Source organism: Cynocephalus volans, chromosome 1, assembly GCF_027409185.1.
Source record: "Cynocephalus volans isolate mCynVol1 chromosome 1, mCynVol1.pri, whole genome shotgun sequence".
Lineage (NCBI taxonomy): Eukaryota > Metazoa > Chordata > Mammalia > Dermoptera > Cynocephalidae > Cynocephalus > Cynocephalus volans.
The window spans coordinates 242173328-242196637 of record NC_084460.1 but is presented as its reverse complement, the minus strand read 5'-3'; the positions used below and the strand labels follow the sequence as shown (position 1 = coordinate 242196637).

The 23310-nt window shown below is 44.8% G+C and overlaps 1 protein-coding gene across 2 annotated transcripts in view; it reads left to right on the top strand.

Annotated features, from left to right (window-relative positions):
- The first annotated feature begins 440 nt into the window (after positions 1 to 440).
- The window catches only part of WIPF1 (WAS/WASL interacting protein family member 1), a 118231-nt gene continuing 95361 nt past the window's right edge, over positions 441 to 23310 (top strand). For both annotated transcript variants that reach the window (XM_063106075.1, XM_063106066.1), the window contains exon 1: positions 441 to 577. The gene's annotated coding sequence lies outside the window, so the exon portion shown is untranslated. The remainder of the gene's footprint in view (positions 578 to 23310) is intronic.

The window sequence follows — 23310 nt, the reverse complement described above, 5'->3', positions numbered from 1 at the left end:
TATGGTCTCTCGAAGCTGGGCCCTCTTTTCCAAGAACGGAGGGGACGGCGATGGGAAAAGTCTCTTTCCCCGGGTGGGGAAGGGGGCAGCCCCAGCAGCCGTGGGAAGCTGGAGAGGACCCAAGTCTCCGGGTGGAAAGGCCCTTGGTGAGACACCCCTTCCAGTTCCCGCTCCTCTGCAAACGCTTGTCCTGGACCCCATGGCCTCGTCCCCTCAGTGCAGGGGAGGGGACTGAGGAAAACACGAATCCCAGCCCCTGCCCGCCACGCTCCGGTGTGGGGTCCGAGACTGTGGGCGTGGAGCCTCCGGCCAGGCAGGGAGGGCGCGGCGCACGGAGGGGAGGGCGAAGGGCCGGCGGCGGCCTCGCGGCGCGTCCACTGTGGCGGGGCCGCGGAGGGGGGCGAGGAGCCGAGGGGGAGGGTTTACATCTCGGCGAAGTTCCCGGATGGTCGCAGGCTCCCGGCGCCGAGTGCTTTTCCTGCCCGCCCGGCTCAGCCCTTTGGGCCCAGGGAGAAGTTTCCCAGAAAAAATGCTCGGCGCGGCGCGGGGCCGTGGAGCCGCCCGGAGCCGCTGCGCGGTAAGGGACGCGCCGCCGCCTCCGCTGCCGCCGCGGGCGCGACCCGGGTTCCGGGGTCTCGGGGGACGCCGGGAGGGGTGGGACTCGACGGCGGGGCTCGGGAGAGCCGCTTGGCACGCGTGACGCGGGCGGGGCAGCCGGGGACGTCGAGGCCGTGTCCCCTGCGGGAGGTGGGCGCGATTCCGGGCCCCGCAGCCCGCGCGTCCTGCCCGCCCGGCCGATGGCCCGGGGAGGAAGGGGCCACCGACCGCCGGGACTCCGGACCGGGCACGGGCGGACCCGGGCTGGGCGCGCCGCTGGCTCCCCGGACCCGGAGCCGCCCCTTGAGGCTCGGGACCCACTCCGCGCTAGTTACCCGAGCAGGGGCTGCGCGGCGATGCGCTGGGGCCGCATCTACACCCCCGCTCGGGTGCAGGGGGACTTTCGGGCTTCCCCCGGGGCCAGTTCATGCTCTGGCACCGCCTCGCCTTCCGCGCTGTGGGAATCGTGCCCCTCCGCAACTTGGCTTCCCAAACTAGCCTCTCCCGGTATTCCCACACGACCTGCGTAGACGCCCGCGTTAGCGTCTGCGTTGACCTTAGAAGCACTTCCAGTCCCCGTCAGCACTCTTCGCTGGGGGGGGCCTGGGGGAGAGGTGGGGTGCCTCTCCCGAGCTTTCCGGACAGCTTCACTTCAGTCTCCTTCCCTATCTTTTTCTATGATCACGTCTCTTTTAAAAGAAAGATCTGTTCAAGAAAGTGGCAAGTGTAAGGGAAACCAGCTGACCCAGTCGGGGTGACCCAAATCCTTAACTGGTGGTTAGTTAAGACTTTGGACTCTTTGAGATTAACAAAGGGTGTGTCTGTGTGAGGAACCGAGCCTGGCTAGGTCTTCTGGTCCTGCTTAATCCCAGTGGAATATTCCCTCCTGGGCCACGGGCTCCTAGCCTTATCTGAATTTCCGGGAAGGCTCTCAAGTTGTCAGCAGTGACTTGGTCCCTTTTCTGAAAAGCGCCTGTCAGTTCTGCCCTCTGGATCTTCACTGGACCCCACCCCACTCCCCACCCCCAACCCTGGCCGCATGTAGCTTCAGATTCCGGGCGGCTGCAGCCACAGTGCCCGTGGACACATTCCCACCCTGGGTGGGTTTTCTTTTGCCAGTTTCCCAAAGCAGTTTCAAATAATACTTCATTTTGAGTCATTAGTAGATTTTTTCATCCTCAAAATTATCTATTTCTTTCTTTTTTTTTTTTTTTAAAGATGACCGGTAAGGGGATCTTAACCCTTGACTTGGTGTTGTCAGCACCACGCTCACCCAGTGAGCTAACCGGCCATCTTTATATGGGATCCGAACCAGTGGCCTTGGTGTTATCAGCACCACACTCTCCCGAGTGAGCTACGGGCCGGCCCAAAATTATCTATTTCTGCAATGGATAAGGTAGATCCAAGAAGTTTTCTATTTCAGTTTGTAAATCACCTTTGACTTGAGGTGAGAAAACCCGGCATAGGCTATCAGCACTTTGCATCTTAATCACTCTTTACAGTGTTTGTAACACTGCCGCCTTCTGTTGCTGAGTTTGTTTACCTGACTGTCATCTCCACAAGGTTGAGTTTCTCAGGGACCTGGGGGTGTTATATTGTACAAATCCCCAGCCACCTGTTAGAGCCCATTACCTGTTGAATGAATGGAAGTGTGCAGACTAGTCTCTGCAGATGTTCCTCCCCGCGACCTACCTAACCCCTGCCGAAACTGGCTCCCTGAGAAGCACATCAACTCTTTTAGGTTGTGTGATGTAGAGCAAAGAGATTTGTAAGCAAGGTAAGATCAAATTCTGGGACATTTAGAGAGAAATGAGATTATTTCCAGCTGGAGGGATTTGTACCTGCTTTCATTTCTTTGTTCATTTACAAATTAAGTGTCTATTGTGTGTTCCACACTTTCTGATGCCTTTAGGCACATCATGCAACTTGAGCCTCACTTATCCAAGAAATGAGGTTGATAACCTTTGCTCTTCCTCCATCACAGGGTGTGAGGCTCAAGTGGAGTAATGGAGGGTGAAACAGCAAAAAGCAGCATGATGCAGGGCCACCAGGCACCATGCAGTGTGTAGCACGAAGACACAAGAGCAATAATGAGCTGAAAGCAGGGGTTGGGGGTGAGAGAAGAGACAGTGGTATGCCCTCACCTTTTAAATTTACTGTCTCAGGTTCTGTGGCCAGGCATGAGACCCCTTTTGTGGACAATATTCATTACTGGGTCTGTGCCACTGTCTCTGGTATTTCAAGGTGTTCCTAATTACAGTTGTAATTTTAGGAACATACGTGGTTTCCACAATGTATATTGGGAGAATAAAACTAAAGTGCCTTTTATTTGTTGCTATAACCCCTTCCTTTTAAAGCATTTGCTATTTGGGATTCTACCACTCAGAGCTGTGGGCTTCCTGAAGCTTTTCCTCCAGTGTGGTCTACCGAATTCCCAATAATTTCCACACACAGGTCTCTCTGCTGCTGTTTTCCAGCAATGCACAATCATGCCATGGTTCTTGAAGGTCTGGTAGGCTTATTAATGCCTAAAACTAGCCAGGACCCACATATGTGAATCAGGTCACAGTTGGAATCAAGCCAGATATTTGCTGAGCATTGAAGGTCCCTGCTAGAGATTGTAGGTAGGCTCTGTATTAGGCGAAGTGGGTGAGACCTAGCTGAGAAAGAGGTCAAGTTTGTCCCTGTATGCTTACCTTGTGGTAGGCGTGACGCGCGGTTTCAAATAGCAGCAATGCAAGGCAGAGTGTGGTAAATAGGGTGAAAAAAGGTACAGACCAAATACAGGGAATTTAGAGGAGAGCGAAATTACTTCCAGCTGGAGAGTCAGTCCTTCATTCGTTTGCCCATTTAACAAATATTTATTAAGTGTTTACTCTTTGCCAGGCATAGGAAGATTAATAGACACAATCACATTGTGTTCCGCCATCTCTGCTCCCCTGAGGAACAGTTCGGCTTTCACCTCCCTGGGACAGCTCAGCCTCACTGTATTGCCCTGCCATAACATTGGTCACTTGTTCCTCACGCAGGTATTATGGTTAGGTCAGATACTTAATTCTGTCTCTTGTTGTATATTTTTGAATAATAAAAACTTTTGGCTCACCACAGCTCTCAGAATACTTTCAATTAGTCGATGCTATTCTGCTTAACACACTTTAACTAGTATTGAAGTATGTTGGTCCTTAGTCATGGGTGTGACTAGAAGCTTATAAAGGCTTGATCTGTAAGTCTAGGGTGAGGCCCAGGAATCTATTTTTTGAAAGCCCCTCACATGTTACTGACATGCTGCCAGAGTGCAGAATCTCCTTATGGTTAAAGCATGGGCCAGGAAGCCCGAAGGTAGCAGGTAGATCTTGCTTCTGGTCCCAACACTGTCTTTTCCAAGTTTTTTTTATTTACCTTTAAAATGAGAATAACGGCCTCTACCTCAAAGAGTCGTTTTGAAAGGGGTCTTCAAAAAGTTCATAGAAATATTCATGTTATCTTTAATTCCATTTTTCCACAAACTTTTTGAAATACCCTTATATGTGGATCACTTAAATTGTCTGGAACAGTGCTGCTGCTGCTGCTTGGTATTTGTAGGCTGTTATTATTATTAGCCTTAGCATGATTATTGTCAGTGTTGGTATGTACAAAACACTGTTGGTTTTCCTCTCTCCATATATAAATACGAAAAGATCCTAAACATAGGAACTGCTTTTTATATAAATTAACAGAGAAGGGATCTTCAAAAACTTCATGGAAAAAGATTCATATTATTTTTTTAATTCTATTTTTCCATGAATTTTTTCAAGTACCCTTGTGTAATAATAATCCCTTAGCTATCCGTAGTTTACCGAGTGTTTCACATCAGTCATCTCATGATCTCTTAACAGCCCTCATAAGGTGAAGTCTCAGAGAGAAGAATGTTGGTATTGAGGGGCCACCAGCCTGCAGTATCTGCTTACCCAGTAGAAACTACTCTGCTGAGGTTATCAGGATAAACAAAGGACTGGGAAGCAAAGACAAGACATATCACTTTCCTGACCTTTTCGCACCAGGACATAACCAGGTTAACATGTTGTAGCAGTCACAGTGGCCATCATCTTTTTGGGCTGACCAGTAGATTAGACTGCCTGCCCCAAGCCAAGCTGCTTTGGTCACAGGTGTAGCACCTAAACCCATTGGGTGTAGGTACCACTGCTTCTTCCTGTGGCCAGGGGTTACAGAACTTTAATTCCTGGGAAGCATGCTCAGCATTACAGTCTGCCGATTGATCACAAATGCTTGTTGAGAAGCCAAAAGTAATAGACTGTGCTAATATTCAATAAAAGAAGAATGTAGCTGAAGTAAACAGGAGATACAGTTACCTACAATTTTTGCTAGCTTAGTAGCTTTGATAAACGTAGTTCATGTTGGAAGAACATATTGCTATTTAACATTTTAGTGTTGCTCACTATGAATATATATTTTTCTCCTAATAAGCCATCTTTCCAGTATAACTCAATTTCTTCTTTTAATTTCCTTTTATCTCTCAATTATATTAATTTAATTGAATGAAATTCTTTAAAGCTTTCTAGGATCTGGCCCAAGCTTTTAAAAATCTTCCCTCCCTCTCTCCCTCCCTCCCTCCCTTCCTTCCTTCCTTCCTTCCTTCTTTCCTTCCTTTCCTCTTTCCCCTCCTTTCTTCCTTTAATATTACCACTTTGTGTCATTTAATTGAATCATTTGATATTCACACAACCCTATGAGGTAGGTTCTATTCATAGAATTAAAAGACAATACCAATCTTTCCATGAACTTTTTGAAGTACTCCTGTATTTAGAACCTGAGGCTTAGAGAAATTAGGCAACTTTTCCAAGGTTACACAGCTAGTGACAGGGCTAGTATTCAAACCTGGGGTGGTCTGATTCCAAATGCTGCACTTTTAACCCTTAGTTTCCCCATCAGCCCTATCATACACTACTTTTCATGTAGTGGGCTCCAGCTTCTGAGCTGTGCTCTTCCGTCCCTGCCTGGACGCCTTTGCCTTGCCGTTCCTTCTCTGCACACTGCCCTTTCTCTTAATGTGTACATTGAATCATAGAATCTTCAGATTGGTCACAAATACTTGTGGAGAAGTCAAAAATAATAGACTTTGCTAATACTTAATAAAAGAATAATGTAGCTAAAATAAATGGGAAACACAATTACCTGCAATTTTTTTTTAGTTTAGTAGCTTTGATAAACATGGTTCAAATTGGAAGAACATGCTTCTTAAGAGCCAAAATGCTCCCTTCTACATTCACTGATTCCTCCCTCTTAGTTTCTGTCATTGATTTGGGCCTCACCTGGGTTTGAAATCTGCTGCATCATCATATGTGGAGTCCCTTGTATGTGTCTCTTCTCCTGCGTTAGATTGTAAGCTCTTCGAAGGCAATCATTTTTTAAAAAATTCATTTTTATATTCCCTTAAAATACTAGGTTCTTAAATAGTAGGTTGTCCAATCAATGTTTGTACAGTGGTAGTTTATTTCTGACATTCTGTAAGATTTGAAGTGAGTGAATTTTTCGTGAAGGCAAAGTAGATCTTTGTTTTGCAGAAGAGTTTCTGGTTTCTGAAGATGCTAGGAAACAAATTTCATCTTGAGTGGTTCTTTACCATGATTGATATGTATAATGTGCCATTTTTTATTCATATACATAATTAGACTTAAATGCTGTTTAACTTTATATCTTCCAAGTTGAAAAATAACAGTTACTCTAATAATAAGAAATAGGATTTTGTGTTCTTGTGGGGAGGGTGGGAATTATTATTGTAGAGCCTGAGAAACAATGTTTCCTGGTCTCATACCTGTATCTGGTTCACTTCCACATTAATAAGGGTTGGACTTTCCATCCAGGGGTTTTGCAACCTTAGCTTTAGACTGAGAAGAGATGCACAACCTGAGAAAGAAGTTTGAGCAGAATTGAAGGAAACTGGCCTCATCCAAACTGCCACAGTCCCCTTTGTATTGGGGGGATGAACAGTTCTCTCGGGTAAGAGGTGTCTGCAGGAGGAAAGAAATGGTGAATAAAATGGAAAATTCAGAGCTAAGTAGTTTCCTGGGCCAGTGGAGTCAATTACAATTTAAAATAAAAGTTTATTTTTATTTATTTAAATTTTTTCTTATCTGGGCAATACATGCTCCCTTTAAATATATATCTATATGTTTATATTATACATATGTATATTCTCTCATAAGCAATGCTTGCTCACTTTAAATATGGAATACATACATCTTACCTCATTAATAAAGCTAAACATGGTTTAGTAACATTCCTTCTATTCTCCCTACTTCACCCCACCCCATGTATAGTCTCACATTTGAGACTATGTTATATGGATACTTTTTGTATTTTTCTTGCTTTATTTTTTAGTATTTCTTGGATATACTGCAACCATATTATTTTTAGCACAGCCTTTTGCTGTAAGGATATATTTAACTGGTCCGTTATTTGTCCACAGTCACCCATTAGAATTTACACTACCAGTTCGGTGACCATCAGCTCACTTGTTAGCCGTTGCTAATGATATTCAAACACCCAATCAATTCAGTGACAGAAGAAATGTTATTTAATTGGCACTATACAGACCAAATGGTCAGTTGGTTGAATTTCTTGCTTTTCAACTGCTTTTGTGTCACCCAGCCTGTTTCTGAAACCCTTGAAGCATTTTTTTTATAGATGTATACAAGGGATTGTGTATATTGACTGAAGAATTTAGGCCTGGGAGGGACCAAGAGAGAAATCTGACTATATTTTGGAGGGGTGCAGTGTTGAACATGCTATCAAATAATGTTCAGGAAACCCCAAGACTTTTTCCCCAGCAGCAGGATAGATTCTGGAAGTAGAGAACTTTCAGACCTTAAAGAAGATCTTGAGAAAACATGTACCCTAGCTCTTTATTTTCTGAGAATGTAAACAGTGAGATCAGTGTCTTAGCCACAATAGTCTTGTGTAATGGGGATGGACAGTTAAATAATGGAGACAGTCAGATTGGCCCTGAGATGTAAGAGAATAAAAATGGACTGCTCTTAAACAGCCCAGGTCCGGCGAGTGCCACACAAATGTGTGTACCGTTAGGAATGTGGGAGCGGGGGGTGGGGTGGGGGTGCCAGGAAGGGCCACGGTGATGGACTTAGAAAGAAGGGGGGTGAGGGGAGTGGAGAACACAGGACGACGAAGCCGGTTTTCTTTCCTAGGTCTCAGAAGACAAGCCAAGGGACACGAAGACAGGTTTTCAGACGGTACTGGAATTTCTAATTAGAGTTCTGAGGGCCTAGAAAAAGGCAAAGTAGTTGAAGGCCTTTTAAAACCTTTTGAAAAAGTAGTAAAGCTGTTTACTTTAAGCAGAGCCTATTCTTATCCATTAGAGCCAGAATTTGATAGCCATGCATGGTTTAAGAAAGAATCCAGAGTGTCAGTTTAAATAATCTTGGGTTTTGTGAATAAAATTTCACACTGTTCTTTTCCCCAGTTTTACCACTGTTTAAAAAAAACAAAAGCCTCACATTTTGTTTGGGACAAATTGAAATATTAAACTGTTAAAATCAGGGCTTACTTTGAGTAATATTTTATGAGATTTCAGAGATAGAACCTCATTATTTAGACATCATAATTCCCCCTTCCCTTAATCTTCTATTTTTTGATGAAGAACTGGGAGAAGTAGAAGAAAAAAATCTCATGTGGTTAAAGGACTGTGAGAACAGGATTATGGTATTATTTTAACCATAAAATTCCTTTCTGTACAGAATTCTTATACACATCATTTCTACTTTGCTATGATAAAACACTATGCAGTCTCTTAGAGCTTAGAAGAGGTTTTTGTTAACCCCTAGGCCAGATGCTCGGTATTTGTAATTCATAGTCTTTGCTTCCTTGTTTTTCCTGAAAATGTGACTCTATCACTTTTTAAAAATTATATTGTAGTTTTTACTTTGTTCAGATTATAAAAGTGTTATGTGCTTGCTATAAATAAGACAAAAAAGATAGAAGTATATAAAAAAAAAGTTAATAATTTTTCTGTCTCCATTAAATTCTAACCCCTCAAGTTAATCATCAGTTCCTCAACTTTCTCTTTGCTTATCTATGTATAAATATATATGAAATTTATAGCTTTTTCTGTTACAAATAGAATCATACACATTAGAATACCATTTTTAACCTAACAAAGCATCACAGATATTCTCTCCAAATTAAAAAACACATTTATGTCATGGCTTCTTAGCATTCCAGAATTTATTTAACTATTCATATTATTTGAACTTTTTTTCCACTACAATAGTCCCCAGAACATCCCTCTGTGTGTGTGTGTGTGTGTGTGTTTGAACATGCTAACATACAGAAGCTTTTATTTCTGTCTGTCAGAATCCGTAAAGTGGTATTACTTTCCAAAAGCTATAGTAATTCACAGTCTCACTAACACTATTTGAAAATGTCTGTTTCGCCACATCTTTGCCTACATAATTCATTTTAGAAGTATAAACTTTCTAATCTCTTTTTTCTTATTTTTTTCCAAATAATTTCTTTAGGGAGCTGTTGTCACTAACTCTACCTTTTTTTAAAAAAAAAAAATTCATTCATTTGAATTATTCATGCCCTGTCTTTTCCTTAATTTTCTAATGTGCATATGATTTGTCTTCTGGAACTGGAAAAGAAAAACTTGTGCCTAAACTCACAGAGCTTAATTGTTCTGTATTGAAATGAAACAAAACACTTGATTTCTATTTATAATAAATAGAGGCCTTTCAATCCCAATTTCCCCCCTCTAAAATTATATTATTTAAGAAATGGTCTCAGGAAATATAAATGTTTTAATGGGAAAAACAGAAATGTACAAAATACGAAAATGAGAAATTTTAAAGGAGTTTTAAGCCTGAAAGGCTAACTGGGTTTCCCTCTTGAATCCAAACGTCTGAAGACAAAGGTTCTTTGAGAGCATTGGTTGTAAGTTATGCTGAATTACATAAAGAGGAAAAAGTGAATCATAGCAGATAGGAATTTAAACCTGGACCGTTGTTGAAAGCCCCTGCCCTTGCTGCTCCTGCTTGTTTTTCTGGGAGGTGAGACTAGATTCCACTTCTCATGTCCTTGTAGTTGCTGAGTTCATTATAAAATTATTTGTATATAACTCCAGCAGTACACTGGCGAATCAGAAACAGCTGTACAACTGGATTCATTTATATGAACTAAATCAATCAGCAAAATTTCTTGTATTTGGGTGGGTCGGGCCAACATTGTGTAGCCCAGAATAATAACAGTGCTTTGTAACTAACCTGACACAGATGGCAAAAAGATTGTGTTTGGGGCAGCAGAAGTTGGAATGGAAAGTTAAGAAACCCTGTGAGTCTTTGATATCTGTCATAATAAAGTGTTATTCTATTGTTAATGTTAATGTTTTAAAGGCTAAGAAGATTCACAAAGGGATGTTTCGTTTAGAAAAGAACATATCAGAATTGTTCCCTCTAATGTCTGGGTACCCTGAATGAGGCTGAAAGATAAGTCTGCATTCTGCCAAACTGCCAGGATTGAAACAGCCGAGGGCCTCACGCTGGTGGAAAAAATGCCACAGACCAGGCAGGCAAAATGACATGTCTGACTAGAGGGGCCGTGCCACATCAGGGAGGAGACACAGGTTCCCAAGCGAGACCGAGGCTAAATCCTGATGCAGTGTCACCAGAGGAGTGCCTCAGAATGATGTGTCCTTGTGCAGAACCCCAAAGATCCACGGGAGCTGAGCGAGTGCACAGAATGAAGCCCTGTTCCAGCTCTAATGGAGACTTCAGTACAGTAAGACAGGAGGCCTGAGGAAAACAGGAAAATCTCTACACCCTGAGTCTCCATGCATGACCCAGTCCTAAGGGCCCTTCACCTCTCCACAACTTAAAAACACAGGTCACTCTTAAGGCCAGAAATCCACATGCCCCAGCTAGTAAGCCTGGACTGGGTTCAGAGTGCCTGGCTGTGATGTGGAGCTAACCTTTGTAGGTAACCACATTGGGCTGTAGCCAGTGAGTACCATAGTGAGAGAAAATGCTGCCCAGGGGGAATTGGCACACTTTTCTTGCTATATTCTGACACTGGAATTGGCAAAACCTTGCATTTTCTTGAGGCCTCTATCTGCTCATGCCGGAAGGCACATGTCCCCTTTGCCCACCTTCACTCTGCCCCTGGTTTTGGATGTCCATCAATCCTCAGAGATGGTGTCGACTCTTGCAAGTTAAGTCACTTTTAGGGTAAGGCGTGATACTGACTAGCTGATTTACTTAATTCCTTTTGCATTGCATCCTATGCTAAAGGCAGAGGGTAAAGTGACAAGGGCGGAAGACTAGGAGTTCAGCAGTTATATTCTAATCTCAGCTTTGTTGCCTAGTAGTCAGATGACCTTGACAACAATAAAACACTAAGCAGAGCAGAGTAGAGGAATCTGCAAGAATGGGGAGAAGATAGAGGCTGGGATGTCTGTGATATGACAGACTTAACATCTCCAAATAAGGCTCTGTCTAAACAGTACAATCGTTAACATTTAAACTTACCAAGCAGAGATTTCATGAGCCTGAAATTTTACTTTACCTGTTTTTGACTAAGAATTAAGAAATACAGGAGAGAAGTATATGTTGATCACATTTCTCATTTAGCTAAAATAGTGTATGTGTAATATGTGAAGATCAAATTAATTTTAGCAAACTCATGGAGTTCTTCATTTGTATTCAAATCTCATTGTGTACTTGTCAAGGAAAGAACATTAGCTGAACACTGAACTCTTTCTATTACACTGAGACTTTCTTTGTAATATTATTTGTGGAAATGGGGTTTGAGCCAGATGCTGCCCAAATGCCTGACAGATTTTATTTTATTTACATCCAGTAAAAATCATACGACCTCACTATATGCGTACATACATCCTTTATATTCACCCTTATTCCGTATCAGTGCACACAAGTGCACAACCCTGTCCTCATCATCCACCGCACATGGGTGCATGTGGACGCACACACACATGTGCACACAAATAGCATTGGCTTACCCTTTTTAAGGAGCACTTTAGATATAACCAGGAAGCAGCGATTCCAAACCTCCTTGGAAAAGTCCATGTGTTGCTTTAGTTTATGTGTATCAGCCTTTGCAGCTTCTTAGAAGGCAGAGGTCACTGCTCTCTGAACAGTTTGTATAGTCTCAGACAAAACACCATATGCAGGTGACTGTAAGCGGAGGATGTTCACTGTGATGTTCACTGTGATGGGGGTGATTCCTGGCAGTGGGTAAAAATACCCACGTGAAGCATCACTGAGAGTTCGGACCTGACTGTTGGTTGGTGGTTGTGGCCATTGCTGGTAGAGTCTCTAGTTTGTAGTTCTTACTCCTGGTCTGAGGAACAGCACATTGCTGTTTTGGCTCAGTGGCAGACCATCTCAGATGGCAGCCAGCCAGCAGGAGCTGTACACTGCTCTTGCTTCTCAAGATTGGTGCAAACATTACGGGACCTCCAGTGATGAATGGGAAGATACTGGATTATCACACTGGCAAATGGTGCCCTATAGACCTTCTGCCTTACAGGGAGGTTAGACATGCTGTCTACCTGGGAAGTTGCACCTTAGGACGGTGCCCCTAGAGCCCAGTCACCCTTTATATAGATAGGTTGTGACTAGGAGAAAATGATTTCTGCATTCCAACTCAGATGCCCAAGAGAGCACAGTAGAATCCTAGTAGAAGCTTTCCCTATGCTCCTTGCCTGCTTGGGTCCTAGCAATCCAGAGGGAGAGAGGAAAAGGGAGGAGGTTGCTGGTGATGGAGCGTGCAGAGGCCAGCAGTGAAATAAGGAAAAGATTCGTGCTTCTGAGCTACATGGAGGGGCCCAGCAGCAGGATGGGGAGGCACAGAGTGAAGAGACAGGGATCCTAATCTTCCTCCGCTGGGGTCTGAAGCCCCTGTGCTAATGAGGTTGCTGGGTGGGGGGCTCTGGAAGTTCCAGAAACTTGGTGAGCTGCCTTTAGGAAAAGCTTTCCAGGAAACATAGGTAAGAGGATGTCCATCTCAAGCTTACTCTCGCCTTGTCGTTGTGCATGAAGCAGCCTCTGCCGGGAATGCCTTCCCCTTCCTCACTTTGAAAACTCCTGCTGGCCCCTTGCATCTTAGTTCACATGTCACCTCCCTCAAAATCCTTCCCCACTCCTTTCCAGCAACACAGGCAATTTTTTTAATGGTTTGTTGGGTATCTGTCTCCCCATTAGATTTTGAACTCTGTGATGGCAGAGAATTGCAACTTTTCACTCTCCTTAGCCCCAGTGCCAAGCACAATGCTTGGGATATACAGGTGCCTAATCAATACAGGCTGAATGAAATTGTGTGTTCTTCTAGAGCAGTTATCTCAGCTTTGTTTTAATGGTTTATTAACTACTTACTAGGAATTCTGGGACACGGAACTATTAACAACAATTAAACAGGTCTATAAATTGACCACTTCTTCGGTTATATTGGAAGTCAATAGAATTATGAAATTAATTTACCAAAATTCTGTTTATTTCTCAGGACTGCATTGGTGACATAAAGTATCTGCATCTAGGTTGAATGTCTGGGGGCTGTTTCCTAATTTCTTATCTGGCTGGGTACCACTCAATAGTACATTGCCAGGGTCACAGAAGTCAGGGATGAATTATTCCTATTCAGATTTCTAGTAGTCATTTTTGAAGAAGTGATGATAACAATAACATAGCATAGTATGTACCAGGTGATATTCTAAATGCTCTAAATTAATTCATTGAATCCAAATAATCACCCTATGAGGCAGGCACTGTTATTATCTCCATTTATGGGTGAGGAATTTGATGTTAATCAACCTGCCCGAGTTCACACAGCTAACTGGGCAGATCAAGATCCAGCCCACGCAACCGTGAGGCCCTCTGCCTCTCCAGTGAAGGGTGTTCAGTTGTAAAGCACCTACATGGCTCAGCTTTCTTGAGGCAGCCAGCTGACCACTGACACAGTGTTCAGGGGCAGTGGCCTGGGCTTTCTGTTCCTCTGTGTTCCTGCATGCTTCTGGGTCAGGGCCACCAACCCACTATGAAAAGGGAAGCCCAAAGCAGTGAACACCAACTGCCGGTCCTCCTGCTTTTTGTGGTGTTTTGGGTCGGGCATTAACTTTGCTCTGTATCATTCACTTTGGCACCCGATACCTATCACAGACATCATTCTAAATACCTTCTAAGACTTCAGCAATCTCTAACAAGGAAAAAAATCTTCCTAGAGTCACATGTGCTGCTTGAGACTGGTGTCGTTGATTAGCACCCCATTACATTCTCAAGACTAAATGAATAACATGAGTTTCATTCATCTGGTGGGGAAGGAATATAATACTCAAACAAAAAATGCAGAACCTTTTGTGACATCCCAGAATGCTAGAGCTAGGGAGCAACGTGAAGATCATTTGGCCCAACCTCACATTTCACAGGTGAAGAAACAGAACCCCAGAGAGTAGGTGACCTGCCCGAGGCCAGTGGCCAGTTGGTAGTGAGTTGAGACAAGAACCCAGGCCTGCTGAGCTCTAGTCCAGTTCTCTTTCCCTGCCTGAGTTTGCACAGAATATTCTAAACATGATTTTCTTGCTAAATTACAGGCAAAACATAGAGTGGTCTGTTCCTTTACTGGGCAGGACCATTGCCTTAAAGATGTGAGAGATGCAGCTGGAAACCTTCAGATATAAAACACAGTAAGCCCAGGGTGGGGGTGGGGAAAGCAAGACAGTGTTCTAGGGTCAGCTGTCTCATGCAATTCACACTGCCCAGCCTCTGCCTTCTAGACAGTCCAGGTTGGAGAGCAGATATCTGTCCCCAGTACCCTCTGGCTCAAGTCATTTGTTTTGGAGGTGAGGGAATCAAACAGGCTTGATTTATAACAGAGTTAAGTGAAAGGAGAGAAGAGTGAAATGGCCACTTCCTTCTCAGAAAGAAAAGTGTATCTCAAAACCCTGCTGCTGAAAGCATTTGTTAGGCAGGATGGTCTCAGCCAAGCTGTAATCATATTGGCCTTGGGGTCAGAGAGGCTGGCGAGCCTCGGAGCACTTGCTAGGCTGCTGGGATGGAGAGCCTTAAGCAAGCCCCTCCTGGAAGAGGCTCAGGCACCTACCCTGAGCTCTACATCACCCAGCAGCCTGGTCAGGATTGCCGCTCTGGCTCAGAACCACAGGATGACTGCAGGTAACCTATGTACTTGCAGAACAATTGCCTGGGGGGTCCTCACAGGCGGGAGTGGAGAGGAGGTCAGCTTTTAACAGATAAAGACACAAACCTAGGGCTAGAAGGGCATGGAGGGCTGTGTTCCCCACCTCTGCGCTAGATGGTCTCAAAACAGGCCCAGGCTTGGGGGGAAGAGGGAATGCTATAAAGTGCCCTGGAGCTGATTCGAGCCCTGGTCTTACATGATCCCACTCACAGGAAGAGCGTTTGGGAGGAACTGAAACTGCAAGGCCAGAGAAGAAACTTGAGGGGAATTCTCCACAGCCCCTGCAGAGGCCTTGACCAGTCCCCAGAATACGCCATACTTTGAAGTGGATTTCCAGGGTGGGAATGCTTTATTCCTTCCCTTACCTCAGGCCCTGCAGCACTGTCAGCTCCGTGGTGGTTCCTCTGCTGGCAGTTTATCTGGTCATCTTTGCAAGCCCAGAGAAGGACAAAATAAAAAGCTCAGGAGAGAAGGTAAAACAAAACCAACTTCATTCTTAAGCCCAATCTGATATGGGAAGGTTTACAGGGAGGTGGAGCTCACCAGCCCCATGGGACTTTTCCAACCTCAAATCCATGGGTCATTATTCCTGGTCAGAGAGCAATAGGATCTCTTTTTGTTTTTCTGATGTATCCCAGGATGCTTCTAGAATTAAGTAAGAAACGAGAGGCAGAGCTAGGATTCAAATTAAGAATTTTTTGATCCCCATATCTGTGATTTTGTAGCCTTGTCCTTGATTAGAATGACAGTTTTGGTCCTGCCTTTGTGTGTGCAGTTCCCAGTGACAGCCTCCCATGAAGCCAGGCCCTTTGGGCATGTGTAGGCTACTGCCTTTACTCTGGATGGTGCAGAAAGTGGCTTCCAGCTCCCCCTCCTAATGCTCATGAGTGTGGATGGGCCTTAGGTGGGCCAGATACTGAGCTGGGTGCAAAATGGGCCCCCTCTTCTCCTGAATTTACTGTACCAGATCCACTGTAAACTAATGAACTCCGGAAACCAGTAGTGGCTTGCTTGCTTGGAGGAACCAGAGGCCGGGTGTGCTGTAACTGACCCTGTTGCATAAGATGGCCCAGTGAGTTCCTCCTTTTTTTTCCCCTTGAGGTACATCAAAATGACCCAAGGCTAGAACACTGGGAATAAACTCAGTCCTAATTTGGAGGCCACAGGCAAGGAACCTTGCACTGAGTGGATTCGTGGGGCAGGGACAATTGAGATGGTGGGTTGCTTCAACTCTTCCCAGGGTCAAAATATTTTTAAGAGAGAAAATTTAAATTTAAGGGACTACAAGTGGTTTAGGGTTTTAAAAACAACAAAAAGAAATCTGCTCGGAGTAGAGCCCCTTTCCTATACACGAATGACAGATGTGAAGGGGGGCAGTGTCTTGGCAATATCTGAGAAGAAATCTCTGTGAGCAGAGAGTCCACCATACAAAGATGCACTGTCTAAACCAGTGTTTTGAAACCTTCTTTGACCATGACCCATGGTAAAAAATACATTTTCATTGAGACCCAGTACACACAGATGGATGGATGAATAGATGACATAAACACAATTGCCATGTTTACCAAATGCAACATATTTTCTATTCTATTCTATTAAAAAAAAAAAAAAGCTAATTGCGACCCACTAAAGTGATGTGATGGCTAGAGAACAGGCAGAAACTCATGGTTCGAAAAATAATGATTTAAACAGAAATGGGTCAGGCATGTGGAAACCAGCCTCATTGTAGCTTTGACAGATTTCTGTAGGAGATCCAGTGACACAAGCTTTGTGGCCCTAGAAGGGGTGTTTTTCACTCTTTCAATTGCTAGAAGTTGTTGAGGTGGTGATGGAGATGGAGGGATTAGGAGGCTGAATCTTAATTCTGCTCAGACAGAAGACATCTGAGTATCTGTGATCTGTTGTTCTGACACAAATAAGACTACAGACCCTGCTCATGGTCCACAGTTGCTCATAGTGGAATGCGTGTCAATAATTACCATCCAGTATAGTTTATAGTGAAATAGAAGCATGAACAGAATGATACAGGGAACTTGAAGCCCCTTCATTCTGAGTTCCCTAAAATGAGGGACCATGTTATAGGGCTAAGTGCAGTCTTTTATCTCTAGTTCTGCGTCTCATCTGTAATAAGTATTCAGTAAGTGTTTGTTGAAAGACCATGTTAACCTAATTAATACTCGCAACTAGGCTAGTTATAACCCTAATTATCTGCGGTGGTATTAGATAAGAAAGACCCAGAAAGTTCAGGTTATAAAGCAGAACTGCCAAACCCCATCTGGGCTTCAGAGCCTCCATGTAGCAGGCCTTTAAAAGTTGAGGTTTGTCTGGTTTGACTTATAAGTGGCTTTGAAACAGCCTGCTCTGGCTCTTCGCTTCCAGATGAGGGGTCAAAGTGGTGTGAGGTGAGCGTGAAGCTGGCCACCCAGGGAATGCAGAGAGGGCATTCTAACTTTCCCCTACTGCTAGTTTGAAACTGTGCTGAGTTGCCCCACCCAGGTCAGCAGTTCAAGATGATGTGATTCAGCCTTAACTCACCCCAAGTTTTTGTGTGGTAGGCTTCTGTAGAGAAGAGGGTGCTGGCAGACCACTCTCTGTTGGGTCCTAAATGGAGTCTTTGTTTCAAGTCCTGGACCAACCCAGCCCTAACAGGGCATTGAGGCTGAGGAGTGGCCCAGGGGCTGTGGAGACCCTGGCGCAGGTCCAGTACAGTGAGAATGGAGCTCGTCCGCACCCTCTGGGCTGGCTTTCCCCTGAGCAGGCTGTGTTCTGAGGAGCCAACCCTCAGTGCCCAGGCCCAGCACTGCAGACCCCAACTTGCCATCCTGCTGCTACACAAAATTAGCTATAGGCCGTTCTTTCAAGCAGTTCTGATGTGCGTGTGAGTGGAGGGGGTGGGAGAAGCAAGGAAAGCAGGGATTTGCAGGGAGAGGTTCTCCAGCTCTGTCACTGTCTGTGTGACCTTGGGCCTCAGTTTCCTCATCCACAAATTGGGGAGGTTGGAGACACTCCCTTGATCTCCTTTGGCTCAAACACCCTGTGGCTCCCTCAGGCCTGAGAAATGTTTTCTGGCAGGAAAGAGAGGCTGCCCAGAACTTCCTTCTCCAGCAGCCAGTGAGTACATTCTTTCCTGTGCCCGCATATGGAAGCAATTTCTAGATTATCCAAGGCACTTGTGCTGCTGAGCTCACCCGAAACAGAGGACTCAGTGGTGGTAAGTGGAAAAAGAGAAAAAACCTGAATGTGTTTTCCTACCACCGTGACTTTTCTATCTGGAATCGTGCATGCAATTTGCTTTTCCTTGCTATATCAGAGGCATGCCGTTGGGTTTGGGGTATTTCACAGAAAAATTCTAATAAAAACTAAATGAATGTTGAGCTAACTGCTTCTCCCCTGAGGCCAAAGACCCCTCTGCCTTTTTCCCCAGGAAGCCCCAAGACTGGGGGATTGTGGGGGAGAGGGGGGACCATGAATTCCTGAGTTTTGTTCTCACATTTATTGCAATCTTTCTCTCTGGTCTGTTAAAATGAGGACTATTAATGGCTGGCTTCAAGATTCTTTGTAAAGTTGAAGTGGGAAACAGTCGAGAGCTTTGAAGGGGAAAAGGTTTGATTAGTTCCTTCTCTGCCAAACGAACCCTTTACTGACATAGCTTGGCTGAACTACTTGGTGGTTTTGGTAGTGGTTGTCCAGTAACTCTTGTAAACTGGGTGCATCGGGACTTTTACTCCAAATCCAGATCAAGAGAGTGATTTTTCTATAACACAACTTTGCTTCCAAAGCCTCAGCTGTGGCCCTGGACCCCATAAATGGTCCTAGGGACCTTATTTCTTGCCACTCTCTCTTCACTCCTGACCTTAATTCTTGGGAAAGGAGATCACTGTCTTTATAGAGAAATGATTTTTGTTCCCCTTTCAGTCTGTCTCTAACTTCTCTACTGCATAATCCCCCACTGAAATTAATTAATTTTGTAAAGCAGAGGTGTCTTTCCTAGAAATGAAATCTGAGTAATTAAGGATATATAACACTTGTTAAAGGTGCTGCTTTAATGGTCTCGTAAAGACCTTATATTTCCCTTCCAAATACTTTGTGGAAAAATTTCTCAAAATTAAGACAGTAGACTAATGGATGCCAAAAGCTCTTAGCAGGGACCACATTCTTTCTTTGTTTTGCTTCGGGCCCAAGCAGCCCTCTTATTCCCTTTAGAGAGAGCATGTTTACGACTCTGGTTTGCTTCATCTGAGGTTGCTGCCGTGGAGGGCTGGAAATCAAACATGACATAGAGATAGAAACACTTATTGGGACCTCTTGTGTCCGGTCACCCTATTTCAGGACACTCAGATTAGCTCTGCTTGGCTGTGAATATGGTTGTAATTCCATACATAGATTTCCCCCACTCTATAGAACCATAATCAGAAGTGTTTATTTTAAGCCCCATCTCTGGAGGAAGGACTCTGTGCCAGATTCTCCTTGGTGCTAATCAGACAAAGTCCAGCCAGCCCGCTTCCTGTCCTCTAGAGGCTGACAGTCTGAGACCAATCCAGGAGAAGAGCTGCTGAATCCCCAGGCCTGTGCCTGCCACTGGCGCGTGGGGCATTAATTTAGGACGAGGGCCAGTGCTCTGTGGCCAGGGTGACACAGCTCCCACTCTCCTGAAAGGATGAAGGAAGATTCACTTCATCTGTTCTTTCCTTCCAGGGATTCTCCTCTCCAGAGCAAGTGCCATGTGCTGCCTCTGGTCTCTAAGGTGCCACATCCTCCCAGACGCCATGTACCCACTGACCCAGGGAGTTGAACCCTTTGCTCCAAGGCAGTCACCCTTGCACCTCCTCACTCCTCTGCAACCTGTTTTTGCTTCATCTGTTTGTTCAGCAGGCACTTATTAAGTGCTCACTGTTGAGGCCCACTTAAGGCAAGGTCCCTGTCTCCATGGAGTTTATGTTCTACACGGGAAAAACAGTAAACAAGCAAAGAAATAATCACTTGGGTAAGTTAAGATAGTGATAAGGGCTATGAAAAAAGCTGATGGGATGATGGGGTGAAGAATGATGGGGTGCCACTGGAGATACAGCTGTCGGGGAGATCTGAAGCAGTGCTGCCAGAGTTGAGGCATGAATGACAAGGAGCCAACATATGCTGTCTGGGGGAAGCATGCATCAGGCAGAGAGAGTGCCAATCAGTCAAAGGCCCTGGGCTGAGAACAAGTTGGACAAGCCCCAGAGAAAGGAAGACGGAGAGTGTGGCTGTGCGGAGAGGGATGAGGGACCCAGTCAGAGATGTAGGCAAGCAGTGTCCTATGAGGACTTTACTCTCATTGTAATAGGGTTTTAGCCTGTGGAGTGATATAATCTGGTTTGTGTTTCAATAAATCACGCTTGCTTTCATCCTATCTCTACCCAGCTCTGAGCTCATGGCCTCACACCCTAACTCACCCCTGCCTGTGTGGTCAGGTTGCCCCTCAGCCTGGCCTGCCACACCATGGCTGCCCCAGTTCGGGACATTTCTGCATACCTGACACCAACTCATCAGCCATGCGTTGGGATTCAAAGGATGGGCGAATCAGTCTGCTGCGAGCTGGACTGTGGTGTAAGGCAGGGAGCAGAGTGAGATGCTTACCAGGCTATGAGACTTTGGACCAGGCCCCTGCACCCTCTTGACTTCAGTTGCTACTTTCATTCAAGTGCTTTCTAGCCTGAAGCTCTAGTGATTCTGTGCCATGATCACAATAACAGTATTTATCAAGCATTTGTTCTATGCATTGCGTTCCGTCCTCTTGACAATGCCATGAGATTGGCACTGCTGTTAACCCCATTTTAGAGTGTAGGAGACTGAGGCACAGAGAAGTTAACCAACTTGTGTCCACAGCTGGAACCTGGCTGAGCCAGGATTCCAGGCAAACAGTCTGATCCAGTCTACCCCATACTGTTACCGCACTCTACTGCCATGCATGCTGTGAGAGTGGCTTTCCCATCCCAGCCCGTGACAGTCCTGAATAGGGTCCCTTTTCCAGATTGCTTGGCAGCCCTCATCAGAGACATCTGATCCTCACTGGTGACACACTCGGTCTCAAGCAGTGAGCAGATGGGTGGGATAATTCCCCAAGCAGACCTGGTCAGTTCAGTGTTAGGATGGCATCTCCCACATCAGCTAAGCCAGTGTTGGGTACTCCCAAGGTGGACCCAACAATCCTGTTCTGGTCTAGTTGTAAAAACCTTCACTCTGGGAACATTCCCCCACCTGCCAAAAAACAGCCAGCAGTAATAGTAGTACCAAATGTTTATAGAGCACTTACTGTGTCCCTGGCTCTCTTTTTATTCTTACAGGTGAAGAAACTGAAGCACAAAAAGGTTAGGCACCCTGCTTAGGGTCATGGAGCTAGCAAATGGCAGAACCAGGATTTGACTCCAGGCAGTCTGGCTCCAGAGATCATTTGGAGAACAATTCTTTATATTGAAGAAGAATTCCACCCCTATGGTTTCCATGTGCTGCTCCATGTTCTAATCCTTGTAGCCACACAGGGGTCTAATTTTATTTACATAGGACAAACTTGGAAATGTTTGAAGATAGTTATCATATCCGTCTTGGTTCCAAACTATCTCACCAAGCTCTCAGGGAGCAGCGGTTCTACCCTGGGTCTCTCACTTCCTCCCAGAAAAACATGAAGGTTATAATTCACCCAGATACTTTCAAGAGTCAAGGGAGCACTATTAATAATTATGCTGGGACAACAGGCATGAATGGGGATTGTCCTGGGCAAACCAGGATGTGGTTAGCCCTGCTTCTAGGCCATGGTAGAGATGCAGTGCTTGGAATGCCTTCTGAAGACTGTGTTCAAGTGGACTGTGGGAAAGTCGAGTTTACTACACACACCCATTATGGATGAGAAATCATTAGGCTTTAGGAGTCTACCATTAGTCAAACAGCACAGTAGCAAAGTGCTGGATGTAAGGTGGAGTCCCACAATTGCTAATGTGGTCTTGGATGTTTCACCTCCCATTCCAGGCTCTCAGTTTCCTCATCTGTAAAATAGAGGTTGATGATCTGGAGGTACCTTACAGTTCTGAAACTCTGACCCTGCGTCAGCCTTCCCTACACAAGCAATGGTCTATATCTTACTTGGAAGCTGCTACATCCAATTTCTGTCAGTTTAGCAGCTCTTCTTCCATTATTTGCCAAACCCTAGAGGTAGGTTTTTAGAGTTCCAACAAGATCCTCCCTATCTAGCGTGCTTTGGGGATGTCAGTGAAACTGTCTCAAGCACTAAGTATCTTCTTTAAATAATGCTTTTCCGGGCCGAGCCCGTGGCGCACTTGGTAGAGTGCTGCGCGCTGGCAGCGCGGCGACGCTCCCGCCGCGGGTTCGGATCCTATATAGGACTGACCAGTGTACTCACTGGCTGAGTGCCGGTCACGAAAAAACGACAAAAAAAATAAATAAAATAAATAATGCTTTTCCTTGAGACACTCATGGGTTTTGTTGATACACAAACAGGAAACAGAAAACTGAGCCTTCATTGAAAGTGTCTTTGACTCATTGAGAAATTTTTTTATTAAAAGAACTTATCTTTTCTGTTTCCTAAAACCTGTGTCTGTGAAATCATCTCAAAGTGTTTTCACATAATATATCTCATTAGATCCTCAAATGGCCGTGTAAAGTGGGTATTATCTCTGTTTTCCATATATTGAAACAGAGGCTCAGGGGATACACTGACTTGTCTAAGGACACACAGCTAGTTAGTGGTGGCACTGCGATTCACGTTCAGGTCGACCGGATTCTTATCCAAAAGTCTTTCTGCTGTACCCATAGTTTTCAGTGTATGTATGTTTTCTGTAAGCAGAGAACTCATTTTTTCGAATAGAAGCAAAACTTTTCTGGATGTTGTGGGGTGTGTCTGCTTTCTGTGGTGCTCTGTGAGGGGCTCCATGGGACCTCCAGCCCCCTACAGAACATGGTTGAACAACCCTGCACTTTTCCAGAATGCCTCACACCATTTTGCCTGTTTTGAGGAAGTAGGACGCTTACAGCACTCTGCACAGTTTCATTCTGCATGGACTTGTTGTGTTTAATAAACACCACTGTGATTCTAAGTTGCTGGGCCAAGCGATCATGGGGCTTGTGCCAGTTACCTTGGCAGGAACATCATTTCCCTTCCTCTCCCTGAGGCTGTTATAGTCCTCTCACCGTGTTTCCCCACTTTGCCCTGCTGAATCCCAGTCCCACCTGTACCGCTATCACAGTTGTGTCCTTTCTGGGTGTTACTTGCCTGCTTTCGTCATTCATCCACCCACACAATAAATGCTTATTAAATAACAAGGCCCAGCTTAGTGCTTGGCATATAAGGAGAATAAGCACTTGTCCCTACTACAGGAGGAAACTTCAGAACGTTCGTGGAAAAATGGGATTAAAAGATAAAAATTTAAAAATAAACTTTATTTCTTGACATAAGCTCCATAAAGTTTGAGACACTTTTGTAAGCAATGATACCAGCCATTTAGTCCA